The sequence below is a fragment of the Lissotriton vulgaris genome, chromosome 5 (assembly GCF_964263255.1).
Source record: "Lissotriton vulgaris chromosome 5, aLisVul1.2, whole genome shotgun sequence".
Classification (NCBI taxonomy): Eukaryota; Metazoa; Chordata; class Amphibia; order Caudata; family Salamandridae; genus Lissotriton; species Lissotriton vulgaris.
Window position 1 is genome coordinate 5,712,291 of NC_141693.1, and position 27,635 is coordinate 5,739,925.

Genomic DNA, 27,635 nt, shown 5'->3' on the forward strand with positions numbered 1-27,635 from the left:
CTTTTTTCTTTTTCTTTTTTATGTTTTTATATTTTTGATAATTATTTTTACACACAGATAAATCAATGTTTATGTTTCATAAACACAAACACATATGTACAAAATACACAAAAGATATTTTTTACGGCTTTGGTGGTGCGGGTATCCGGTGTGGGTTCAGCGGTCTTGAGGGGGCTGTTGAAGGTGAAGGAAAGTAGGCAGTGTCGGCAAGGGAACTGGCTGTTGGTGGTGTTCAGCATCGATCTCTGGCAGTTGTTGTTTCTCCTGGGGTTTAGTGCGAGGAGGAAGGTGGCGGCGGTGTAGTGGTGGGGGTCGTAGATCCAGGGTCCCTGGCGCTGGCTGCGATTGGGTCACAGACGGGCTTGCCTTTGGTGTGCCAGCGGTGCGACTGTCCAGCTGACGCCATTAAGTAGGGGAGGGGACGGGACGAGAGGCTGGGAGGCGGGGGCTGTGCAGGGGGGAGGGGCCGCAGGGGCAGCAGTGGCGGGAAATCCGGCAGTGAATAGAATTAAATAGAATTAAAAAGCTAACGGAAGAGACACCTAGCGGGGCAGAGGAAATTACATTAAAATTAGGCAGAGGAAATTAAATTGTAATAAGGTCAGAGGAAATTATTAAAGGCAAAGGAAATTAAAATGAGCTAAGGGCGAAAAGGGGACACCAGGCAAGCGGAGACGGGAACAGCTCCGAGGCAGGATTTGGGCTGCAGGTGCAAACCCTCACCAGGAGGAGGGCTCAACACTGCAGTGTGGTGACGGTACTGCAGAGCTACCGGGGAGAGAGATGACCTTGACCGAGGGTGACATTTATTTACAGGTTGGCAGGTGCTCTCGTTACTTACCGGTAATCTTCGTTATCCGTAGTCCTCATCACAGTCAATTACTCCCACCTCACTGACAGGACCAAAACCAGGAAATAAGACTGGACTTGAATAGATCACAACATTATCTGGTGTTACAAGATCTGACCAGTCCTTTTCCTGATATACCAAGCCACCTGAGGTCACTAGCACCAGGGAGGGAGGGCTGTGATGAGTAGGATGAGGGCTATGGACTAAGGATAAAGCAGATTACGGGTAAGAAGCAGCCACACCTCTTGTTGATCACCCTTGAAGACCGGGAAGTGGGTACACTTTGGTTGACTCATATGCAACATAAATAGATTCCCAAATCCCTCTACTAATGATAATACTAGAAGCTGCGCTACCCGGGTTAGCCCCACCAAAGGTAACAAACAATCTATTCGAATTCCTGAAAGACATAGTACGCTCCAAGTAAATTAAAATGAGATTGGTCAAGGAGCCTACCGTGGTTTGCTTCTGACGCCGTGTCCCGCTGGGGCGTTTTGCTGACCTGTGTGGGGATTCATGCTGGGGGCTGGACGGAGGGAGAAGGAGAACGCCAGCCTGCTCCGCGCCCCCTTGCCAGTCGTGAGGGACTCTGTAAGAGGGCGGGTTTGATAAACAGGCGTGGAGACGGTAGTGGTGGTTTAAAGGAAGAAGGTTTATAGACAACAAGTGACGATGTGACGGGAGGTTGCAAAGAGTCTTCAAACTTTTCCTCTTCTTCTGATGTGTCCGGGAAGTGTCAGGCGATGAAAGGGCTCGTGTGGTTTTCGCCTTGTCTTCAGGATGTGGTGGTTCTCCCCGGTGGCTCATAAGAGAAGGGAGGAATAAAGGAAGGTACAGTGAGAACGACAAAAATATCCTAGAGAGAGGTTTTCCCTTCACCACACCTTTTAGTGTACAGGGCCAGTAGTAAGTAACGGAGTTGTAATGGGTTGAAGTTTTGATAGTACAGGATATTTGCAGAGGTTTATAGTGCCTAAGAAATAACTTTGGACGTGCTCACAGATACGAGTGCTCACAGTGTCTAGGGCAAATCGATAAGAGTGCTCACAGTGTCTAGGGCAAAATCGATAAGAGTGCTCACAGTGATTATAGTTTTCACGTTTATGAAAGAACCAAATACATTTCAACAACAGAACGCTGTGCGTTTAACCAGCCTATGTTGCAGGTCGTGGTCCGGTTATATTAACCAATGCACAATGCGCGCCAATACCCATTAACCAAAAAAAATCCCTCCCCGTGTCTTTTCCCACCTGCCACCTGTTACAGTCCCCTAGAGCCGATGTCACTCACCGACCCCGCCGTAACTCTTCCCAGAGTCATGGCCGCTCTCCAGCATCCACCGGACACCACCAGTCCTCACACCAGCTGTCTTCGTCGACGTCCTGTTCGGGGTTGGGCTGGGTCTCCTTGGGTCCTGCGTCTTCCTGAACCGGGTCCGCACCGTCGTCAAGGGCTCCTGTCCCTTCTACGGGTCCCGCGTCTTCTTTCTCCGTCTCCGTCTCTGCACTCCTTTCTCCGTCTTCGACGAGGACACCCGCTGTCTCCGCCCTCGTCTCTTTGTAGCGGTCTTTCATTCGTTCTGCCGTATTGTATCCGGGTTGGTTCTCCTCCTCTTCCGGGTTACTGCCTTCACCACTTCCGACCTCCTCAGGAGACACAGCAAAGGAGCGTGGGTGTTGCGGTTCGATTTTTGGATAGCGTAAGGTACGGTTCTCATCTAGTCCGGCCTCCTCCTCACATCCCCTTTCCCTTGCTGTCCTTCTTCTAGAGTCTGTACTTTGGGGATATCTGGACAAGTAGTCGGCGTTGCCTTGTTCCTTTCCTTTTCTATGTTTAGTGTGAAATCTATATGGTTGTAAAGACAGAAACCATCTAAGTACCCTTTCGTTATGTCCTTTATTTCTTGCTAGCCATTCTAGAGGGGCGTGGTCAGTAAAAAGAGTAAACTCCCTCCCTTCTAGATAGTACCTCAAGGAGTCAATGGCCCACTTGATGGCCAGGGCCTCTTTTTCAATAGTCGCATAGTTTTTCTCTCGTGGAAACAGTTTGCGACTAATATATAAGATCGGTTTCTCCCCTTGTAGTGTTTCCTGTGACAGAACTGCTCCCAGTCCTTGGTCAGAGGCATCTGTCTGCAAGATGAAGGGTCTGGTGTAATCAGGACTGATCAAAACAGTATCTGATGTTAGAGAATGTTTCAAAGTGTCGAATGCTCTTACTACCTCAGCAGGAGGGGATTTCAAGATTGTTTCAGTTTGACTATTTTTTTGTAGGAGGTCAGTTAGAGGAGCCGCCAACTGAGAAAAATTAGGGATGAATCTTCTATAGTACCCTAATAACCATAAAAAGGCTCTCAAATCTTTTTTGTTTCTAGGCAGTGGAATTTGTGAAATAGCTGTCGGTTTAGATGTCTGAGGTCTTATCACTCCCTCTCCTAACAGGTACCCTAGGTACTTCACTGTCTGTGCAGCCAAATGACTTTTGGTGGGGTTTATTCTTAATCCATATGACCCCAAAGTTTGTACGACTTGAGAAAGATGTGATAGATGCTGGTCCCAGCTATCACTATATATCACAATGTCATCAATATAAGCCCCAGCGTAATTGCTATGGAGTCTCAATACTATGTTCATGGCTCTCTGAAATGTGTCCGGTGCCCCATGTAAGCCGAATGGCATTACCTTGAATTGATATAATCCATCAGGGGTAGAAAAAGCAGTTTTTTCCCTGTCTTCCTTTTTGAGAGATATTTGCCAGTAGCCCTTACATAAATCTAAGGTACTAATGTACTTGGCTCTCCCTATCCTTTCTACCATTTTGTCCACCCGAGGGAGGGGGTAGGTATCAAAATCAGAAATCTTATTTACTTCGCGGAAGTCTATGCAAAATCTGACTGAACCATCCGGTTTGGGTACAAGCACAATGGGCGAATTCCATTCGCTCCTAGATGGTTCAATAATATCCATTTGTAACATGTTTTGTATTTCTTCTCGTATCACTTGTCGGCGTGCTTCTGGGATACGATATGGTCTTAACTTAACTCTTTTCCCCGGTGGAGTTTTAATGATATGTTCAATAAGAGTAACCCTCCCCGGTTGGGTAGAAAAGACATGGGACAATGATTGCAACTTCTGACTCAACTCTTCTTTCTGGGGGATTGGTAGTTCGGTATCAATACTCTGTTGGAACAAAGGGACTGAGGTCTCTACCACATTCACTGTTGCCGGTACTGGTCCCTCCCACTTTTTAAGCAAATTAATGTGGTAGATTTTGGTTACATGCTTGTTAGCATCAGTTTCAATGCGGTAGGTAACTGGAGTGACCTGTGCAATGACTTTATAAGGTCCTTGCCATTGTCCCAACAACTTTTGGTCTGAGGTAGCCATCATGAGTAAAACAAGGTCTCCTATCTGGAAGGATCTATTCTTAGTCCCTTTGTCATATTGCCCCTGTTGATTACTCTGGGCGTTTTCCAGGTTGGTTCGGACAATATCCCGAATTTGTCTCAAATGCGTTTTTAAGTTGGAGACATATTCCGGGAGAGGTTTCGTATTGTCAGGTTCATTTTCCCATTGTTCTTGAGCCATGTCAAGTAAAGTACGGGGTTTGTGTCCATACAACAACTCGAAAGGAGAGTATCCAGTACTTCTCTGTTCCTTACACCTAATGGCGAAGAGTGCTAAAGGGAGACTATCTTCCCACTTGCGTGCTTCTTACGCCAGTAGTTTTTTTAATGTGGTCTTAATGGTGGCATTGTATCTTTCCACTAAGCCATCTGTCTGGGGGTGATATGCTGCTGTTTTTATTTGTTTCACGCCCAACTGAGCACAAATGTCTCACATCATTTTGGAAACAAAAGGGGTCCCCTGATCCGTTAGGATCTCTTTGGGAAATCCTACCCTAGAAAAAATTCCAAACATAGCTTTTGATATGTTAGTAGTGTCTGGACGGCAAAGGGGTACTGCTTCTGGAAAACTCCGTAGCATAATCAACAAGCACCAAAACATAGCGACACCCACTGCGTGAGGGCAGCAAGGGTCCTATTATGTCCATGCCCACTCGACTAAATGGCTCATCAATAATAGGGAGGGGACGCATAGGTACTCTAGGGGGTTGATATCGGCTATGTTTCTGGCATATTGGGCACTCCCTACAATATTGTTTCACCTGCTGGTATATTCCTGGCCAATAAAACCGCTCTAGAATGGTTTTCTCCGTTTTATCTGCCCCAAAATGACCCCCTAATAGATGACTATGAGCTAGATATAACACTTTGTCTCGAAATTGCTTGGGGATTAGCAACTGGGCTTTCTGATTAGGACCTCCTTTTCTATATAATAAACCCCTTTTAACAAAGAAGTATGGACATACGTGTTGTGGTTCCTCATTTTCACGAGCTTTACTCCATGCTTCTTGGAGTATAGGGTCCTCTCTTTGGGCAGCATGAAAATTCCTGTCTGTCTCCCAGGGATTCTCTTTGGGAATAACAGGCATTACCACAGGAACTCTCCCTTTCTCCGCCCTTCTTTGCCTTCTACTTTTCATTGGTTTGGATGAAGGCCATTCCTTCCCAGTGTCAGTGGAGAAAGGTGCGGTAGATAGCCAGTTTTCTTCGGACACAGGAGCATTCTGTAATAGTTGGGTCAATTTGGGATAATCATTTCCTAGGATTACTTGTTCTGGTAAACGTGGTATAAGGCCTACAGTCATAGACGTACCATCATCCTGAGAGTGTTGGATCTGCACTTGAGCAGTGGGGTAGGGTTTCGTGTCTCCGTGAACACATTTAATGGCCACCATTCCATCTATAGGTCCTAGCTTTTTCCCCAGATCCTGAGGCCTGACTATGCTATGTAAACAAGCCGTGTCAGCCAAAGCAGTTAAAGGTTGTCCATTTACTGAAACCGTACATCTGTAAGGGGGTGGTTTCCTTTCTGTAGGGGATCAGTAGTAATTACGGGCCATCCCGATCTCCATGGGTTCTTCTTTCTGGGTACAGAATCTAGCTATATGTCCCATCCCTCCACACTGAAAACATTGTGGACCTGTAGAAGGTGGACGTGTAGGAAAAGGAGCACTAATAGACCGGGCGCTTGGTATGAAAGTCAGGGATTCAGGTTTCTTTATTAGAGGAGGTCAGGGATGTCTAGCTCCTGTATGGCCTCCTGTTTTCCCCGGGGATTCATCTTTTCCTTTTTGGAAGTCTAAAGCTCTATGATAGGCACTCGCTATTTCGACAGCGGTTTCCAGAGTAAGGTTTGCCTGCTGTCGCACCTATCTTTGAATTGGAGGGTGTAGAGATGGCAGATATTGTTCTAGATAGATCTTGGCCATGATTCTGTCCTTATCTGTAGTAGCAGGTTTAAGCCACCGATCCGTCATATCTTTTACTCTGAAGTATAAGGCACGTGGGGTTTCTTGAGGCCCTTCTTTCATTTGCCTTAACTTCACCCTATAAGTTTCCTCATCTATTCCTACTCTCTCCAGTATACACCTCTTAATGTCAGCATAGGGAACTGCTCCTTGTAGAGTCGCTGCTTGGTATGCGGCCTGTAAGTCGCCAGATAACAAAGGTCCCAAGTATTGGCCCCATTTCTCGGCCGGCCAGGATGCTGCAGTCGCCATTCTCTCAAAATTATTAAAGAAAAAATCAGGGTCTTCTCCTGCCACATATCTTTGTAGCACTACAGAAGGTAAAGTGGTAGGACCTCTTTGTTGTTCTAGTACTTCGGTAAGTTTGCACATAGCTGCTTCGTGTGTTTGACCTTGTCCAGAAATGACTTTTTGGATCTATCTATTCCCGGTCTTCTTCAACCACATTTAGAAACCGTTCCATAATTTTCCCCAGGTGTTCTTGATTTTGAGCCATCTTTGCCATGGCAGCCTCCATCTTGCCTTGTGATCTCACTTCTGACACCACTTGTAAGAAGGCGGGTTTGATAAACAGGCGTGGAGGCGGTAGTGGTGGTTTAAAGGAAGAAGGTTTATTGACAACAAGTGTCGATGTGAAGGGAGGTTGCAAAGAGTCTTCAAACTTTTCCTCTTCTTCTGATGTCTCCAGGGAAGTGTCAGGTGATGAAAGGGCTCGTGTGGTCTTCGCCTTGTCTTCAGGACGTGGTGGTTCTCCCCGGTGGCTCATAAGAGAAGGGAGGAATAAAGGAAGGTACCGTGAGAACGACAAAAATATCCTAGAGAAAAGTTTTCCCTTCACCACACCTTTTAGTGTACAGGGCCAGTAGTAAGTAACGGAGTTGTAATGGGTTGAAGTTTTGATAGTACAGGATATTTGCAGAGGTTTATAGTGCCTAAGAAAGAACTTTGGACGTGCTCACAGATGCGAGTGCTCACAGTGTCTAGGGCAAATCGATAAGAGTGCTCACAGTGTCTAGGGCAAAATCGATAAGAGTATAAGAGTGCTCACAGTGATTATAGTTTTCACGTTTATGAAAGAACCAAATACATTTCAACAACAGAACGCTGTGCGTTTAACCAGCCTATGTTGCAGGTCATGGTCCGGTTATATTACCCGATGCACAATGCGCACCAATACCCATTAACCAAAAGAAATCCCTCCCCGTGTCTTTTCCCACCCGCTACCCGTTACAGTCCCCTAGAGCCGATGTCACTCACCGACCCCGCCGTAACTCTTCCCAGAGTCAGGGCTGCTCTCCAGCATCCACCGGACACCACCAGTCCTCACACCAGCTGTCTTCATCCATGTCCTGTTCGGGGTTGGGCTGGGTCTCCTTGGGTCCTGCGTCTTCCTGAACCGGGTCCGCACCGTCGTCAAGGGCTCCTGCCCCTTCTACGGGTCCCGCGTCTTCTTTTTCCGTCTCCGTCTCTGCACTCCTTTCTCCGTCTTCGGCGAGGACGCCCGCTGTCTCCGCCCTCGTCTCTTTGTAGCGGTCTTTCATTCGTTCTGCCGTATTGTATCCGGGTTGTTCTCCTCCTCTTCCGGGTTACTGCCTTCACCACTTCCGACCTCCTGAGGAGACACAGCAAAGGAGCGTGGGTGTTGCGGTTCGATTTTAGGATAGCGTAAGGTACGGTTCTCATCTAGTCCGGCCTCCTCCTCACAGACTCCAAGACTACGAGTCCCAGCAATCCCATCGCTAGCCATAGTGCCGGCAACACCTGAGGACTGTTAGGCCCCTCCTCTTTCTGGAATAACATTGCCCTGCTTCCCCCGAAGCGCGGGACGCGCGCAGGCGGGCGCCAGGCGAAGCCCGGGCCAAGGGCGGGCTGTCTGAGCCCGTCCAAGTCTGTTGAGGCTGGGCTGGGCTGGGCCAGAGCTTTTGGTTTTTATTTTTTCCGCTTTCCTGTAGAGACATTGCCTACGTTGCAAAGAAAGATCATCAAAGACCACATTGTGGGTAAGGACTAATCAAACTCTTCGCTAAGGACTAGATTGACTTAGTGTTTTTGTGCAGCACCCTTTATTTTAACAATATTAGTTTTGTGTATGTGGATCATTTCATTGGCTTTTTTAGCAGATCTTGATTTTTATTTTTAAAATGTCATGACGAAATGGAAGTAAAACTCTTGTCGAGCATGCTAGTGCAACCCTTGATACCTATCTTGTGAGTGTAATTAATGACCAAATAGTTAGAGCGGAGCGGCAACGTTCGCTCTATTTAGGCAGCACTACAGCATCACCTCTAATAGCCCCACCAGTAGCCTTTGTAGACAGCAGGGAGATAAAAAGTCTAGATGCTACATCACATATTGGTCTAGCCCAATCCCCAAGAGAACTAGTTGTTACCCCTAATTTATCAATCCAAAGGTCGCCTGCCCCGAGAGCTAGAAGGGGATGTAGGAAAACCGAAACTAAGCGAGGTCCAACCAATACGGGTAAGGGCGCTAAAATGCTACCTGGAAATGTACCCAGTAAAGATGATCATTTGGGTAACATTAGCACTGTAGTTTTAAATGATGTTCAGGTTGAGCGACTAATAAATACTTTTGTTGCTAAAATTGAAGGGTTTTTTAAACCCCTATCCGATAGATTAGATAATTTGACTAGCGAGGTCAAAAGGATAGTTGGTGAGATATCTCTCCAAAACGAATTATTAAAAACCCAAATGAAAGCTATGGAAAATTGTAGGGCTAGTATGGTCACTGAGGAAACAACTAAACCGGAGGTGCAATGCAGTAGTGGGAGGGTTAAAGCGTCTACAGCGGAGCCGAAAAGACAAACCTCCAGTAGTAAAAAGAGAACTACAGCATCAGAACTTAAGGGGAAAAAGACAACTTATACTGCTAAGCGTAGTAATACCATAAATTTACCCCCTGGTTGTGCCCCGTACGTGGCCGTTCTAACGAATGTCCCACCCCTGAATGAAAATCTGACCCAAAATCAGTTGGAGACCCATGAATCCCTCAAAAACAAAACGGTATCTTGGCTTAATCGCCAATGTGGGTTCACGGTGGCCCAATCCAATCAGATCTTTACTGTGAGAAGGGTCAATTGGATTGGAAAGTCTATTAAAAGTATCAAGGGAGAATGTATTATAATACATTTTTAAAATCCACATTTTGCCACAACGTCCTTGATAAGAGCAACATCGCTACCATATATTGAACAAGGAATTATGCTACGCCCCCTTGGCTATTTTTATAGCCACTTAATGCATAAAATTAATGACGGAATTAACAGAGATTTTTTTACTCCCCTGAAGTAACCTGAATGTATGAGGTACCCGTATCCAACCGGTTCCAATCCCTAAGCACTCTAGATGTAAACGATTGACATAACCAGGTTCGCCCGGTATTGGAAATGGCGATTTCCCCCAGATGCGATTAAAAAGAGGGGGAAATTTTGGTGGATCTGGGGGTAATATATGTGGATAAATCTAGTAATGCTATACAACCAAGGGCTGGCAATATATTCGAGCAAAGGGTGGGGGATGACTGGCCTGGAGATCTTATTCAGGAACAGACCGTCATTTCTCATAATAAAGGGAAACATCTCTCCCATTGGTCCATTGTTAGTTGGAATATTGCTGGGCCGGCCTCAAAAGTGGATACATTGGGTTGGTTAGAGTTTATTAAATCGCATGACATTATTTGTTTTCAAGAAACTTGGTGTAAGGACATGGTTAGTTATGATGAATTTGTCTCTTATAACCTACCAGCGCAGGGTTCGATGTCGGGTAGAGCAAAAGGAGGCCTCTTGATATTGGTCTCCATTACCCTTTCCATCACTGTAAGAAGGTATTTGAATGTTGGGGTCCATTCACAGATTCTATAGTTGCACGAGAAGCAAGCTCATAATGTTCTTTTAATCAATTATTATAACAATGTATTTGACAACACGCGGCACCAAGTTGTGAAGGATTTAGAGGCCGCCGTAGGAAAATTGATTGCAGGGGAAAATGTCATTTTTGATTTTATTTGGGTGGGTGATTTTAACATTTCTATTTGTTCTGTTGCGTGTTTATCTAGGTTCCTGATCGATACTGTGACCTTATGCCCCTATTCGGCTATAAATCCATTTATTCCCTATATTGGCATAACCGTTCAAGTGCGATTTTCTGAAAAGTCATCTCTGGCCTCACACGAACAGAGCCACATTCCAGCATAGCTCTCTGCCACTTCCTTTGCGACCAATTAGTGCAATGACAGAGCAGAAGTCACTATCTGATATTCCTAGATTAACACTCCGAGTTCTTCAACAAGATAAAAACTCAGCAAACCTGGAAATCCCCACTTGCTGTGTTTTGATTAGTAATGGAACTCTAATGAGCAACTGATAACTATCACTTCCTAGTGACATCTTTAATTGACGTCTTATGTCCAACAAACTTGCGTCAAACCCGGCACCTGTCAGGTATAAATATTACCAACGTTGCCTTAAGCAATGCCTGTTGCCTGTTGTACGAGCTACTGTTGCTGATGCCAGCTGCCTGCAAGACCCCGTGTTGGTGAAGCTAGCACCCTGTCGCTGCAGACTGCTGTCCCCTTGGTGGTGAAGCTGCTGATACCATTATCGCTGCTAAAGCGCGAACTATGGTGAAGTACGCTTAGGAGCTGAACAGCCGTCCCTCTGCGAAGACATCCAGCAGATTCCAGCTGCCCGCGGACGCTGTCCCCCCTCCTTCCTCGACGCGCTGAAGAAAGCCGCTGCCTTTCTCGTGCAGAGAAATCCAGCTCTGGCGTTTCCGGTCTACCCTTGCGGGTGACTGGGATATCGAGAGTGACCCCTGAAGGAGATACCAATCCTCCATCATTCTATTCAGAGGTATGGCGTTGACTAAACCCTTAGATGAGAATTCTTGAAACAAACCTTGGCAAAACCAACTTAACTTAAAGCTACTTACTTACTCCCCTTCCACGTGTTAGGCTTAGGTCAGGCACACTGGGGTAGGCTTAGTTAGAAGCACCAGTTGAGTATGTTAGCCTAATGTATATATGACTGTATATATGTTTTATTACTTTTAAACCATTGTATGGCTAAGAAACCATATCAATGCTTTTACAGTTCTATTTCGCAATACTTATCTTACTGTACGTACTTTTTATAATAACAATTCTTGCAATTGTGGCAATACATTTCTCTTGTACGAGAAGAAAGACTGTTCAATAAATGTTAACCCTTAATTGACAAACGCCCGTCTCTCTATTCTCTACATCTCGTGAAAGTAAACTGCACTAGACTGACTGAGTGAAATACATGTCTATTGTTTCACACGACCCTAGAGATTGACTCTTGATCTGAGGAGCAAAGTTGTCATGTTGCACGGTTGTTGGAAAACTGAATCCCTTCTTGTCTGTGCCAGGGAAGCTGATCACTTCCTATACAGAGAAGAAAGTTTCCAGTGACCTCTGAGCTAGTTGGTAAGACAACCCAATTAAGTTTAGCATAGTCAGTGGAGGCCTGGAATATCTGCAGTTCCACGTCGATACTACTGTTTATGTTATTCCAATGCGCAGGGCCTAGTGGGAAACTAGGAACTACACTACATGGCGCCCAACGTTTGGTAAGGCGATAAACTAACGCAAGACGTTAGAGTAACTCAGTCGTGCATATTTCACACAGACCCCTTTCTCCCGTAAATACTCCAATAGACGTCTGGAGTGGGTGAAAGGTTAAAATCCGCCCGACCTTAGTAGGAAGAGATTCCTATGTAAAGCTCTGGTTTATTCAACGTTGAAGGATACAGTGTTCCAAAATATTGTGCACCTAATCTTTGTCTCCTTGGAGACCTACTCTGCAAAGCCTGCATTTATAAAAATGACAGACAGTGAAGAAGAAAGGGAAGCAGTTAGACTGGCATCCCTACTAATAGAGGAAGACACGAGTCTCCTAGAAACAGACCCGGATGCTATTATCATCCCGGTCCATTTAAGAAGATCTATAACTTTAAAACTTATAGAGAACGGACTGACACCTCAAGGTGGTACAGTAATTTTCGTGATAGAGGCTCACGAGTATCGGCAGACAGAGGTATTCTATTCATGGATAAACTTTCCAGCGGTAAACCCTATAACAAAAGAGTTTCACTATTACAAAATAGAGAAACCTCCGGAAGAGTACGCTCCTTTCGAGGAGATTGAAATTCCACTTAAATTTCAAGAGCACCTACTCTGGTTTAATGGCGCCCTAAAACACAATGATCACATAACTAGGCTCGGTCCACTAGGTAGACCAGGAGCAACGTGGCCGGTTCTAGCCAGCTACACACCACATCCGGATATTGTAAAAATGTCTAGAGAAGAGCTGTTAGTACAGCTAAACACATTAATAAAAATACATAGGCAATTAGTCCAATATGTAATGCGGACTGCAACAGTCCAACCAGCTGTTAATGTACCACAGCTGGCCCCTCATCAGGGGAACACTAATAAAATTACACCACAGAACATACAGTCATGTCTTGGTAAAACACCCGTAAAACTGGAACAAATTCCTTTCTGGTTAGCACAGAAAATCACTCAAATAGAGGCAGTATTTCCTGATACTACCCCTATTGAGAAACACAGAATCTTGATCATCTGCCTTCCTATGGGAATCGCACCACACGTGGAGGACTGCGACACTTGGGGTACAGTCTTTGCTTCCATTTACACAAAAACACACGGTGTTCCGTCTATGGCGGTAATACCAGAAGTGCTAAAGCAGATTCAAAATGAATACGGTCCAGAGCCCGCTTATAATCTAGGTATGAAATTACTGAAAGACTTCAAGCAGGTCTCGGCTATATTATTAGCCAACATTAAAGGAGAAGCAGCATCTGTGGCGATCCGCCTGAAGTTGAAGGAAACAGATATAAAAGATCCTGTTGAGCTTGCAAAAATCATAGAAAAATGCTATGAAGAATTAGGTAGAGACAGCTTGGGTGGGAAACCGGTAAAGCCCCAACTGCTCGAAAATCCTGAAAAATTATTTATCAAAAATAATTTAAACACTCCTAAAAAGAGCTGGGATGGAAATAAACAATCCACTCCCAAGGAAAAAGTTTTCCAGTCCAGAGGAAGGTCTCCTCGACGGAGGGAAAGAACTCCGACTCGAGAACGCCAGTCTCCCCAGAGGGAGCCCTCTGAGAAAAAATATAACCTTAGAAATAGGGATAATCTGAAAAAACCTGATAGATATCAAAGTATTGATACACGTCCCTCTCGATCTCTTCCACAGAATTCGGAAAGAAGAGGACGGTCAGATCCAGGAGAGCACACCAAGTCCAAAGACAAGGAACCTGCTCAAAATAAAAAATCTCAATTTCCTAAAAAGAAGGTAGCCAGTATTAGAGTAATCAACCATGCCGAGAATACTGAGGACACAGTTGAAAAACGGGGAGTGGGCATTGACAATGTTGGACAGTGCAGCAGAAATCAGTATAGCGCGCAGGATCTTGATGAGTCATCTGGAGACAGTGGACACGAATTAATTCATTCAGGTTGAAACTGCCGACACCAGACTTAGCGAGCCCCATAAAATATACCAAATAACATTGCGTATAGAGGGTGATAAGACTAGGAAAATTAAGAGTCTATTTTGGGATAAGCTCTCAAAAGGCTATGATATTCTGTTAGCTGAAAAAGATTGGCCCCCAGAGTTTGTCAGGGAGTGCCCTCGTGGCGAAGAAGTGATTATGCCTGCCTTCTTGAATCACATTCCGATTCACAAAAATATACATATGCAAGGAAATGGGCAGTAGCCCAGGCACCTGCATTATATAAAAATCATGTAGGATGGGATGAGGATTCACCTCCTCACAAAATCCAATTAAAAAGTGAACCAACTGCCCAACGGCAGTATCCCATAAAGCAAGAAGCTAAAAAGCGAGTCAGGGAGATCTTAGATCAACTTGAATACCAGGGGGTGATTGAAACATGCACCTCTCAAATGAACAATCCTTTGTTTCCTGTCTCCAAGCCAGACAATTCATATCGTCTAGTTTTGGACTACAGACACCTTAATACATGTTGCAAAACTTTTGCAGTACAAAACTCGCATAGTGCAGCCCTAATGAATAATATAGTTAGGAAAAAATATAAAACTACATTAGACATATCTAATGGCTTCTTTTGTCAGAACATTGCACCGGAAAGCAGATATTTGACCGCTTTCTCTGCATTTGGGTCGCAGAAAGAATTCTGTCGACTCCCACAGGGGTTCAAGAACAGCCCAGGACTATTCTCAGCTAGGGTAACAGAGTTACTACAAATATATGATGATGAGGCATTATCTTACGTAGATGATATCTATCTCACAGACGACGACTTGGATACTCACTTGAAAAGAGTGAACACCATTATACTTGGGTTCGCAGCAGAGGGTTACAAATTCAACTTTAAAAAGTCCCGAATTGCCCATCTGACAGTACTATTTTTAGGGTACGAGTTATCAAGTGAAGGGAAAAGCCTAGCGGACAACTTCTTAGAGAAGTGCGCTGTACTCCAAGCACCGAAAACGCTGAAGAATTTACAATCCATTCTAGGTTTTCTGAATTTCGGAAGAACTTACATTCTGAATTACGCAGAGAGGGTTAAACCTCTCTACGAACTAATTAAACCTGATTTTAAACAAATCAATTGGACTCAAAAACACACAGAAATTTTGAGATCACTGCAAACAGACATGTTAGCAAAAACAAAATTAGATACACGTGACAACACACGTGATCTTGTAATCCGAGTCATCCCAGGAAGATGCGGATTCACGTACCTAACCTCTAATGAGGGAGAAAAGGTATCTATTTCAATTAAATCTCACTTGTACACACAAGCAGAAAAAACATTCAGTCACACAGAAAGAACTGTGAAAGCAGTGCAAATCGCATTAGCAAATGAACGAGAACTAGCACACGGCAAACGGATTAATATCCTTACAGCGGAATCCGCCTTCGAAGCGCTATTCAGCCCAGTAAACCTGCCTACAGTGTCACTGGATCCGAAATGGATACAGTGCATAGATTCTCTAGGAGCGGAAGACGTGAAATACTATTTCGCCCTGCAATTTGAAGAACTGACTGATTTAGAATATGAAGAAGAATATCCTCTGCCAATCGAAATTCTACCTCTCCCACAGTACGCCTGTATAATCTATACAGACAGCTTTGTACAGCATTTCAACGTAGAGAGAAAATCCTACGATGCAGCATTTGCGATTATTAAATGTCGTTGGCTGTGCGGTAAAATTACACCGAAAGTAACAAAAACTGAATCTGTAAGAAACTGTTCGGTTCAGAGAACTGAAATCAATTCTTTAAAGATGGCGCTCGAAAATGCAGAACGTGAATTCCCGACACTTATAGTGTGCGATTCTCATTTTTGCGTCAACTCTTACAACAATAAACTGCAGAGTTGGATCGAAAACGACTACAAAGATGACACAGGTGCCACAATAAAGCATAAAATGCTCTGGAAACAGGTAGCTCTTTTACACAAAGAACTACAAAAGACTCACGTGATTCACGCACAGAGTCTTCGACGTGATGGCGTTCACGTTGCAGGGAATTCATTGGCTAATACAGCCACCGCGGAAGCAACTAAACCGGCTTCCGTAGCCACAAAAAAGCGTACAGATAAATACATAGACGGGGAAACCATGCTGGCAGTAAAAACGACCGTAAAAGGCGACTGTGCAGCACTACCCGTAAACTATCCACTCAATTATGCATACATAATCGATGCAAACTCCGTTCCTTTTGCTCGAATCCCTGGAGTGGGGGACAGAGTAATTCCAAACACGAACAGGAGAATATTTTTAATAGCAGACGCACATATGGGTTTGGGTCTTAGGCACAGAAAGATCAAGGAATCACTGACTGAATTGCAATCAGTATTCTGGTGGCCGGGAATGAGTGTAGAACACCAAATATATGCAAACAACTGTGAAAACTGCAATAGGGATCGCAGTAGCGAACCTTGCTACCGGCTACCAATCAGAAAGAGCGTAACGCTGCCTGCACCCCAACCTGCGTCCTATTAATCAGTTAAGGCTAAACACACTTAAAAGATGAGGCCTCCAGCGCTCGGCTGACGCTAGAACGGTTATAAAAGATTTGCGAGTCTTTATCGGCACATACGCAATTACCACGTTCCATTCTGACCAGGGTCCTGCTTTTAGCTCTCGAGCTTATAAGGAGGCCATGGCTAGAATTGGAATTGGGTTGCGGTATTCTTGTCCGTCGCACCCCGAAGGGAATAGTGAGGTAGAAAGAAAAAACCGTGACATAAAGCAATCTATAACAGCGAAGGTATTAGGTTCAGGCGCTGGGTGGGTCAAACATTTAATAAGTGTCCAGACTAGTCTTAACAACATGCCAAGAAATTCTCTAAAAGGTTTCAGCCCATACGAACTATTGTTCGGAATTAGAATGCGTATTCAGGACCTCGATAGTCAGATGTCAGTGGTACAAGAAGAAACAACGCACTTTGATGTAAAGGATCGTTTGGCTGTTTTACAGGAACTGAATGAAACAAGAAAATCCTTAAGCAACATAAAGTTAAAGCAACAGCCAAGTACCACTGACAAGGCACCACCAGCAACAGCCCGAGCAAGGCCTGTCTGGATTCCAAAGATTGGGGATCTAGTCAGAGAAAAGATCGCGGTGAAGAAGGAATTTGGGCCTTCTTACAGAAAAGCAGTACCTGTCTTAGCAGTCACCGGAACAAGATCAGTTGTGCTACCGTCCCTTGCTGGTAAAAAGGAGAACAGAGTCGTGTCCATCGATCTGGTAAAACCACAAGCATGTGGCCTATAATCAACAGTAGGCCCAGTGGACTCTCAAGAAACAACAGAATACCCAAACTTGCAACAATCCAAGAGGTTCAAACTGAAAGACTCATCACATTCGATCAGCCTACAGTGCACAATGAAGGACTATGCAATAATGCCATGGAACTCGTGCCTCTTGAAACACAGATTGAAACAGTTCGTCAAGAAACACCAGTCTACAATGATGTGGCATCAGAAAATGCTACCGAAAGACAGATTGAAAGAACAATCCCATCAATTGACAGAACTGCCTCTGGTTATTTCATCAACTTCGACAACTTCTCTGAAGATCAAAACGACCCCGAAGTGATGCCAGAAACAAAAAAGTATTTTTAAGAAAAAGCAACGGAACTCTTTCATCAATTAAAGGAAATCTACCTTATTTCACCTTGTTTAGAGTTCTGGTTCGGTCTAGGTGTATTTTTCCTCCTGCTTTGGCTCATCATGGTACTTTGCTTGGGAAAATTCATTGAAGGAAAATATATTACAATGGACACAGCAAGTCAGAACATCAACCTAGTCCTGAAACCACACAGATCATCCCATGTGAAGAAAAGAGAACTGTCAACAGTAAATGTCACAGCAATTCCAATACCTGGTGGGGTAGTATGGGAGAAAACTGACTATGAGATATATGGTCCGGTCGAAATCCTGAAGTATCCTCATCAACTAAAGGTTTCCTTAAGTGACTTTGTAACGCCTAGTACATTCTCTGATGATTGGGACTTTAACAGTATTAATGACATGATGTCTGATTTAGTAATGTCAGCTAGATTCACAGATCATGATTATTTACAAGGTTCATCTAGTTATGAGCAATTATTCTGCTACACACATTATGGTGATCATTACTTGCATAAATCTGCACAGCCTAGAAATGTTTTTATGTATAATCAATGGGAACATTGTGCTACACCACCTAAAAGCAGTTCTAAAGCATTTTTTGAGAAATTCAATTACTTCTCAGGGTTTAACACCAGTAATGCAGAAACGTTTTATTACAAACTGTTAGATAAAACAGGAATGAAAACAATGCTGACAAATTCTAAATTGATATATTCAGAAGCATTTTATGACAAAATGATGACATTTGGTTTTGATTATTGGAAAAATAATATTGAAACGAAAACAATTTGGGGTACAAAAGATTGGCAGGTACAAGGCATTGAAGCACTCTTTAGAACCTGCATGATACCAGAACAAATGTTATTTTTAAATGACACAATACACCAAACATCCTGTCTTGGCCTAGCTAAGATCAAAGACCTTAAAACACCGTCTATACCAAAGCCAATACCAGAAAATACAACTGCAGATATTGAGTTAGACGTGTCACAAATTTTACATTTCAACAGAACACATCCTGATTGGAAAAAGTGGTTAATCTGGCCTACTGACACAAACAGCTGTCAAGATAGATTCCTGAATAAAACACAGGGGTTAACAATGACCAGATTAGACTTGAGATATTCCCAGAGACAACATCCAGGGATAATAACAACATACAGTGTAGGGAAACTCTGCCTTGAATGGCTAACTTCGTCCACACTGGCTGAAATTAAGCAACACTTGTCTTTACTAAAAGATGGTGCTGATTTGCGCGATTTCATTCTTGGACCACGCAAACAGCGTCAAAAGCGTTTCATAGCGACCAGCATCTATGCTGCTTACAACGAGGCTTGGAAAGTCAAACAGATTGAAACTGCTGAAAAAATACGAGAAATTGATCGTATTAATTTGGAGAAATCACTTTCTGTAGTAGACAATGGGTTAATGACTCTGTCTTCCAGAATATATTCGTTGGACAATATTGTATCATCTGCCTTTGATGTGATAGACAGAGACTTGCTAATGTTACAACATGGCCAATCTCAATTACGTTCTATTATAGAATTAGGCTGGACGCTGCAAAATCTTCGTTCAGGCTATGTGCCTTGGCGTTTAATCAACACAACGTCATTATTTTCCATTTTTAACCTTACTGATAAACAGATCAGTTTGGCACAGAAAGGAGCAGACTATACAATCCTGAGCATCGAAAAACTTGAGAGATTACCATTGACAATGTCAGAAAGTCCTGTCATTGAATGGATAATACACGGAATTATCACAATTCCGATAACAACTTTCCGATTTAAAAAGTGCCTTGAGTACATACCTGCTGGCCAGTATGAACAATTGGGTAAAGGATATGTAAAATCTGAATGGAAATTACCATACACACATTCTTGCTATAGTGACAGCGACAAAAATGTATTTCTTAGTGGTGACAACTGTAAACATTCACTAAGCGGTATACTTTTGTGTCAGGGTATTAATTTACACGGAGCATGTGATGGAAATTCTAACAACCTTTCATGCCACCAGCTAGTCACACCTGCAACTCAGATAGAGCCCTTCTTTATGCAACTTTCAAACGGGAGTTACATTCTTAGAACGGATCACAGATGATGTGGCCTCGTGCCAGGGAAAAGTTATCTAGTGAAAGTAACATCCATGGTCAAATGCTGTATGCAAGCATTGTTCCCGAGTAGGCCTGCAGACACAGTGACTCCCATCTGGCCTCGTCTGAATCTCTATTCTATACGAATTGATACATTAAGCAAAATGAAATCTGTACTTTTACAGACAACAGTGCCTATAACGTCATCAAAAGAGACGTATGATCTTCTAGTTGCAAGGACAGCTACTGAAGTTCATGACCTTTTATCAACAAATTGCCCCGTGCATTTCGTAGAAATGTTGAGCCAACTCCTTAACATGTCTAGTGCCACAAGCATCCCAGGCATATTTAAGACAGTCTTTACGGGACTGCTAACACCCTTCCAGGCAATTTTGTGAATCGTTCCTAATTTTGTACACTCTGTTTTTGGCGGCATACCATTATTTTTGGGACTTGTAGCAGGGATTTTATTTTTGACCCTCCTACTTCGATATGGCAAGCCGAAACTCAGACATAGCTCCCATGGGAATGGAAGAGACAATCCTAGCAATGCGCTACCGGGACAGGATAACTAACGTCCTTGGATTGGCCAGGCTGAGAGATCTAAACATGACCTGGTTCCTTTCATTCAGACCTATATGGCAGAACTGTATCTTACCGGTACTAAGATGTATGCTTTGCGGAGATGAATGCGTGTTGGACATCTGTCTTTCACTTCCATCAGCAGTACCAATGGACGTCGATACTTTGCTCAGTCCAATAACGGCTCACGCATTGTGTTGTCCCCAGCGGCTACCAATCCTGATGACGGCATTTGTGGAGACTCCTGTACTACGACTAGGTGGTAACAGTGTAGCAAGCGACAAAAGCAGCATCACCCAGGTACGGCCATCTGTGAGCATTGCTGCTCCTGACTACGATGACAGCAATCATTCTCACACCTGCCAAGTTACAGCGCTATCTAATTTGGTTGAACTGTCACCTGATTTTGTAGACCAATTTTTTGAGAGCCTGTCTGATACGATGTTCTCACCCGTACAGAAACAATAACTTTGAGAAGCTTTCCGACACACAGCGTTCCCATGAACTCTGAATTCGGCCTTCAGTTTTGATCAACAAAAAACTGTTAGAAGCTTTGGAACTCTATTTCCCCGTTCAAGCAATAATTCTTTTGAATTGGACATTTTTAATATTCACCTTTTTTTTGGCACGAACAATTCTTTGCTTAACCGTAAAAACTATTCTTAGAGAACAGAAGCTTCACACTTCTATTTCTAATCACATCTAGAGACATAACAATATTACACCAGCCTCTAGCACATTATTGCAATGCATTTATATGTGATGATTTATCTCGCCCTTCTTCTGTCAGAGATACTTCATGTGTAATTCTTTTGCATAATCGTTCATTGATTTCATATGCAATAATTTTTTTGAATGATTTCTATGCTTTAAAAAACGTACAGTACCTAAATTTCGTGTATTACAAGTACGCCTATTTCGAATGCATTTATGTATTTTGGGGTGGGCAATGTTACACTTGCATCTAATTGCTTTAGTTTTAGTAATTTTGATGGACATGAACCCGTGGAGTGGGTGTTACGTGTTTATCTAGGTTCCTGATCGATACTGTGACCTTATGCCCCTATTCGGCTATGAATCCATTTATTCCCTATATTGGCATAACCGTTCAAGTGCGATTTTCTGAAAAGTCATCTCTGGCCTCACACGAACAGAGCCACATTCCAGCATAGCTCTCTGCCACTTCCTTTGCGACCAATTAGTGCAATGACAGAGCAGGAGTCACTATCTGATATTCCTAGATTAACACTCCGAGTTCTTCAACAAGATAAAAACTCAGCAAACCTGGAAATCCCCGCTTGCTGTGTTTTGATTAGTAATGGAACTCTAATGAGCAACTGATAACTATCACTTCCTAGTGACATCTTTAATTGACGTCTTATGTCCAACAAACTTGCGTCAAACCCGGCACCTGTCAGGTATAAATATTACCAACGTTGCCTTAAGCAATGCCTGTTGCCTGTTGTACGAGCTACTGTTGCTGATGCCAGCTGCCTGAAAGACCCCGTGTTGGTGAAGCTAGCACTCTGTCGCTGCAGCCTGCTGTCCCCTTGGTGGTGAAGCTGCTGATACCATTATCGCTGCTAAAGCGCGAACTATGGTGCAGTACGCTTAGGAGCTGAACAGCCGTCCCTCTGCGAAGACATCCAGCAGATTCCAGCTGCCCGCGGACGCTGTCCCCCCTCCTTCCTCGACGCGCTGAAGAAAGCCGCTGCCTTTCTCGTGCAGAGAAATCCAGCTCCGGCGTTTCCGGTCTACCCTTGCGGGTGACTGGGATATCGAGAGTGACCCCTGAAGGAGATACCAATCCTCCATCATTCTATTCAGAGGTATGGTGTTGACTAAACCCTTAGATGAGAATTCTTGAAACAAACCTTGGCAAAACCAACTTAACTTAAAGCTACTTACTTACTCCCCTTCCACGTGTTAGGCTTAGGTCAGGCACACTGGGGTAGGCTTAGTTAGAAGCACCAGTCGAGTATGTTAGCCTAATGTATATATGACTGTATATATGTTTTATTACTTTTAAACCATTGTATGGCTAAGAAACCATATCAATGCTTTTACAGTTCTATTTCGCAATACTTATCTTACTGTACGTACTTTTTATAATAACAATTCTTGCAATTGTGGCAATACATTTCTCTTGTACGAGAAGACTGTTCAATAAATGTTAACCCTTAATTGACAAACGCCCGTCTCTCTATTCTCTACATCTCGTGAAAGTAAACTGCACTAGACTGACTGAGTGAAATACATGTCTATTGTTTCACACGACCCTAGAGATTGACTCTTGATCTGAGGAGCAAAGTTGTCATGTTGCACGGTTGTTGGAAAACTGAATCCCTTCTTGTCTGTGCCAGGGAAGCTGATCACTTCTGTTGGACAGGCCACATGAAGGGCTTGCTCCCTCCCCGCACGACCGGGCCCGAGCCCGGCTCTTCAGGTGTGACACGCAACAACCACCCGTTTCCCGTCTCATATGGGACCCCTGCCCCTGGACATCTCCACATCATGGACCTGAATCACTACCGGCCCCCTCGCCCGGCTTGGGCGCCATCTTGGACACAGCACCACGAGGCCGCGTGGCCTCCGATCGACCCTAACCCTGGGCCTGGCCAGGCCCCGACATCCCGGCACCACCATCCACCCAGGAGGTGAGCGGACTACTTGGCAGGTCAATGGGAGAAAGAGGTGTCGATGGCTCTCCCCCGCCAGGTGCCGATCGCCCCCGGCTCCCCCGGGCACTGGCTCCACCCCCCTGCTGGGTGTCTGGACTCCCTCATCCCGGACCTCCCGACCTCCAAGTGCGAGGGTCCGGACATCAAAGGGGGCCAGACCTATAACTGGGGCAGCTCCAGAGCAGGAAGGCAGTTGTATCCTGGAGTCGAGAGACGCAGTGAAGAACTCATCCTTGACGGACTACTGGCGCTGCTGTAGTCCTACCTTGCGAACTATCGTCCTACCTGCTGGCGCTGCCGCAACCTTCTGAAACCTTCATCGTCGTCGGGACCTGCTGGCGTGGCCGCGGACCGTTTGTAACCACCACCTTCATCGGGACCTGCTGGCTCCGCCGCGGACCGTCGCTACCTTCAACCATCCCGGGACCTGCTGGCTCCGCCGCGGCCCGATCATCTAGAACGCCGAGCTCGAGGATTGTGAGCTATTTCATCTACCAGATTGGTAACAAGACTGTCTCGCTACCCTTTTACCAATCAAGAGACTAGAACCGAGGGGACCCCTGAGTCCAGACCTCCTTGTACCATTTCACCGTACTTAAAGAATTGCTTATAAAGAATGTTAAACCTTATCCTGGTGTGGTGTACATCTGTGGGGGGGGGAAGTTACTCGTCTGTACGATCGCTGGAGACGGCTCTCCCCGGAGACCCTTCCTCTTATTCTCGGCCGACCCTCCCGGTCCGTCTAACATTGGTGGCCAGCGGCGCGATCCGAATCAACGCGTAATCGTACAGAGAGTAGCTCACCCCACGACAAAACCACAATGACAACCAAAGAGAGCGGATCCACCGAGAAATTCCAGATGGAGAAATTGGAAGAGTACAGCCATCGTGAGTTGAAACAATTCTGCATTGAACTAGGTATCGCTACCACCGGTCTGAGTACTAAGGACGATTTCAAGCACGCCATTGAGTCATGGGCGGAAACCGGGGCCGTCAGACCCCCGGACCAAAATGTCGCAGCAGCAGAGAAAAACACCACGGCTCCCGAGGAGCGAAGAACGGGTCTTTCGCAAAACGAAATCCAAGAACGAGAGAGAAACAGACTACATGAACTAGAAATGGCCCGGCTCAAAATGGATGGCGAACTCAAATTAGCCGAACAAAAACTGAACCTAGAACATCTACGGCTCCGAGAAGAAAGGGAAGAAAAACAGAGACAAAGAGAGCTCGAAGAGAAGAGACTGGCGTATGAACACGAGCGCAAACTAGCAGAGATAGAATTACGTAAGCAGAACAAAGAATTAGGGGTGCCCGAGCAACCGCGCACCCCGGGAGCAACAGAAAAGAAAGTACACATCCCCAAGGATGTCGTTCGAGAATATTTCCGAGATGACGACATACAGCAGTGGTTCAAGGCCTACGAGATCGCTATGACCTCCCACCGGATCGATCGAAGCGACTGGGGAGCCGATCTATGGGGGAGGTTGGTCAATGAGGGCCGCGATGCCCTGTTACAGCTCCCAGACCATCTGATGACCTCCTATGACCACATGAAAGCTACCCTCCTCACCCGCTATGGGCTCACACCCGAAATGTACCGCCAGAGGTTCCGAGACTGCACCCGGATCCCGGGTACAACTTGGGTGGAGTACGTGAACTATTTCAGCCGAGCCTTCGAGGGTTGGATCAAGGGGAGCAATGTAACGACCTACGAGCAACTCTTCAATCTCATGGTATGGGAGCATCTATCTAACAACTGCTTCGTCGAGCTCAGGCAGCACCTCCTCGACAGTAAATTGACTGATCCACGACAGCTCGCCGCCGAGGCTGACCGGTGGAAAATCACCCGAGTGGGCCGAAATGGGTCACATGAACAGAACCGGAACCACCCAGGTCAGCACCGTCCCCGAGGAGGAGGAGGGGGCCAGGGACGAGGAAGAGACAACGCCCCGGCTGCTCCCGCTGCCAACACACCACCCCCGGCCAACCGGGGCAACACCCCGGCGTGCCCGGGGTACAGAGCCAATGTCACGTGTCACCGATGCCAGCGAGTCGGCCACTACGCAAATGACCCAAATTGTCCACAGAGCCAGACTCCGAGACCCCGCCAGATGGCTGCCGCCGCCCTGGGGGAAGAACAAATCTCCGAAGAACACGAGGAACGTGAGCAAGAACACCAAGAATGGGAACCAGCCGCCATGGTTCTAGCGTGTCTAGGGGGAAAATACATGGTCCCGCGGGCCCCCCTACCCGCCAACACCCGGAAGTACAGTCAGTGGGTGAACATTAATGGACGCAGGGCCGAAGCCCTACGTGACACCGGGGCCAGTGTGACAGCCGTCCGCTGTCACCTGGTGACCCCAGAACAGATCCTGCCGAACGTTCTCTGCCCTGTCCGTTCAGCCGACAATTCGGAGAGTCTATGTCGGATGGCCTGCGTCCCCTTCGAGTGGGGAGGAGTCTCCGGCATGTTGAAGGTGACGGTCCGAGATGATGCCCCCGTAGACTGTCTCCTGGGAAATGATCTGGAGAGTTCCCCGTGGGCCGCCGTAGAGAGAAGAGAGCACCTGGGGATGTTGGGCCTCCCGGACTGGGCGTGCGTAACCACCCGGTCCATGGCCGCCCGTGCCATCCCCCGACCCGAAGAACCTGAATGGCCGGCACCTCCTCCCCCGGTCGCTCCAGTAGAGGACACCGACCGTGCCGACCCTCCAGAGCAAACCCCCGAAGGGCTCGCCCAGCTCCAGGACCTTCCCGACCTGGCTCAGTGGCGTCAGGAAGGGGGGCCCACCCAAGAACAGTTTCGTCAAGAGCAGAAGACCTGTCCCTCCCTCGAGGGACTCCGCCAACAAGCCCTCGCCCAGAGCGCAGGGGATACCTCCGGAACCCATTGGGTCTATTGGGACAATGACCTGTTGTACAGCGAACAGAGAATCGCGGAGTTAGGGGCCAGTCGAGTGCTAGTGGTGCCCCTCCGCTTTAGAGACTTTTTGCTAAACCTGGCCCACGATGTCCCCCTGGCTGGTCACCTGGGTCAGGACAAAACCTACAGTCGCCTGGTGACCCACTTTTTCTGGCCCAAGATGAGGAACGACGTACTCCAGCACTGCCGGTCTTGACCCACGTGCCAGGCCAGCGGGAAGAGCGGCCGCAAGATTAAAGCACCTCTGCAACCTTTCCCAGTGGTCACCACCCCGTTCGAGAGGGTGGGAATAGACATTGTGGGGCCCCTGGACCCCCGTACAGCACAAGGACATCGGTTCATCCTGGTACTGGTGGACCACGCCACCCGCTACCCCGAGGCTGTTCCCCTGCGAACTGTGACAGCCCCGGTGGTTGGCCGGGCCTTGATGGGGATCTTCTCCCGGGTGGGCTTCCCCCGAGAAGTCGTCAGCGACAGAGGCACAAACTTTATTTCAAAATACATGAAATCCCTCTGGCAACAGTGTGGGGTCACCTACCGATTCACGACCCCCTATCACCCTCAAGGAAACGGACTAGTTGAGCGGTTCAACCGCACGCTCAAAGGGATGATTGGGGGGTTGGAAGAGCCCCTCCGTCACCAGTGGGATGTGCTACTGCCGTGCCTCCTCTTTGCCTATCGAGAAGTCCCCCAGAAGTCCCTCGGCTTCAGCCCGTTCTAACTCTTATATGGACACCCGGTGCGAGGGCCGCTCAGCCTAGTCAAAGAAGGTTGGGAAATGCCCCCTCTGTAGAACCCTCCAGATGTTTTCAAGTACCTCCTGACCCTACGCAACCAGACCAGACGGTTCAGAGAAATGGCTAAAGCAAACTTGGAGGCCAGTCAGGAAGACATGAAAAGGTGGTACGATCAAAATGCCTCTTCCATCGAATTTGAACCCGGCCAACAGGTATGGGTGATGTCTCCCACCGAACCATGCGCCCTGCAAGACAAATGGACAGGGCCCTTCAAAGTGGTTGAGCGCAAGAGCCCTGTCACCTATCTCATCGATATGGAATCTTCACGGAACCCCCTCCGGGTCCTCCACGCCAATAGACTAAAGCCCCACTTTGTGCGCTCGGAGCTCAGCCTCCTGATGGCAACAGACAGCGGAGCCGAAGAGGATTCCGAACCACTCCCTGATCTCCTACGGACTCGAGAGAAGGACGGCTCCGTGGACGGGGTCCGACTCTCGGAGGCCCTCACCCTGGAACAGCGTCAAGGCTGCCGAGACCTCCTACTGCAGTTCGCCGCTCTGTTCTCCCTCACCCCAGGGGTCACCCCCTGGTGCTCACACGATGTAGACACTGGAGACAGTCCCCCTATCCGACATCGGGCCTACCGCGTACCAGATCGGGTACGGGCCTGCATCCAAGAGGAGGTGTCCAAGATGCTCACGCTCGGGGTCATCGAGCCCTCAGACAGCCCCTGGGCCAGCCCAGTGGTACTGGTCCCCAAAGCGGCCGCCCCCGGCACCACTCCTGAGCTCCGGTTCTGCGTCGACTACCGGGGCCTGAATGCGGTCACCAGAACCGACGCACATCCCATTCCCCGAGCAGATGAACTAATCGACCGCATGGGAGCTGCCCGCTACCTCAGCATCTTCGACCTGACAGCGGGCTACTGGCAGATCGGTCTCACACCCCGGGCCCAAGAACGATCTGCCTTCTCCACCCCTGATGGCCACTACCACTTCAAGGTCATGCCATTCGGCATGAAGAATGCTCCAGCAACATTCCAGCGGCTAGTAAATCGGGTCCTGGCGGGACTCGAAGAATTCAGCGCCGCCTATCTGGACGATATCGCTGTGTACAGCCGCCACTGGTCCGACCACCTCAACCACCTCCGAGAGGTTCTGCAGGCCCTCCAACGAGCCGGCCTCACGATCAAGGCCA

General features: G+C 46.5%; 1 protein-coding gene across 3 annotated transcripts in view; it reads right to left on the bottom strand.

The window, feature by feature from the left end:
• Window positions 1–27,635, bottom strand: part of RING1 (ring finger protein 1) — an 86,219-nt gene that overhangs the window by 37,847 nt on the left and 20,737 nt on the right. The window contains exon 1 of one of the 3 annotated variants that reach the window (XM_086920643.1): window positions 23,064–23,081. The exons of the other annotated variants lie outside the window; for them this stretch is intronic. The gene's annotated coding sequence lies outside the window, so the exon portion shown is untranslated. Of the gene's footprint in view, window positions 1–23,063; window positions 23,082–27,635 lie in introns of those variants that run through there. 3 annotated transcript variants of the gene reach the window in all.